General features: G+C 43.8%; 1 protein-coding gene across 1 annotated transcript in view; it reads left to right on the top strand.

The window, feature by feature from the left end:
* The window catches only part of CADPS (calcium dependent secretion activator), a 741,642-nt gene that overhangs the window by 463,390 nt on the left and 277,695 nt on the right, over positions 1–557 (top strand). The window lies entirely within an intron of this gene.

Here is a 557-nt window from a genome sequence, read left to right as displayed (position 1 = left end):
CCAGCCTTCTGGTTAGCAGTCAAATGCCTTAGGCACTACACCACCAGAGCTCCTTAGGAACAACTAAGGGAGACAAACTTATCTGTCATTTTGTCATCCTATGGTGGCTTACATGCTATGAGGCTGGAGGCTATGCCACCGTATTGCAAAATGTCATCAGTGTTTCCCACAGTGGAGAGGTTTCAGCAGAGCATCCAGGCTTAGACAGACTTGGAAGAAGGAAGAGGCCATCCACTTTGCAAAGAATCAGCCAGTGAAAACTTTATGAATAGCAGTGAAACACTGTCTGATATATTACTGGACAACTTTGTGAACAGCTCTGAAACATTGTCTGACACAGTGCTGGAAGGTGAGCCCATCAGGTTGGGAGGCACTCAAAATTTGACTGGGGAAGAGCTGACTCTACAGAGTAGGGACAACCTTAATAATATGGGTGGAGTAAAGCTTTCGGGAACTCCATTGGCTGACATGGCACAACTCAAAATGAGCAGAAACAGATGCAAATATGCATTAATAATTGGAACATGGAATGTACAAAGTATGAATCTAGGAAAATT

This window comes from Orycteropus afer, unplaced genomic scaffold (assembly GCF_000298275.1).
Source record: "Orycteropus afer afer isolate SDZICR_OR568_19922 unplaced genomic scaffold, OryAfe1.0 scaffold00041, whole genome shotgun sequence".
Lineage (NCBI taxonomy): Eukaryota > Metazoa > Chordata > Mammalia > Tubulidentata > Orycteropodidae > Orycteropus > Orycteropus afer.
This window is presented reverse-complemented; position numbering and strand designations above follow the sequence as displayed.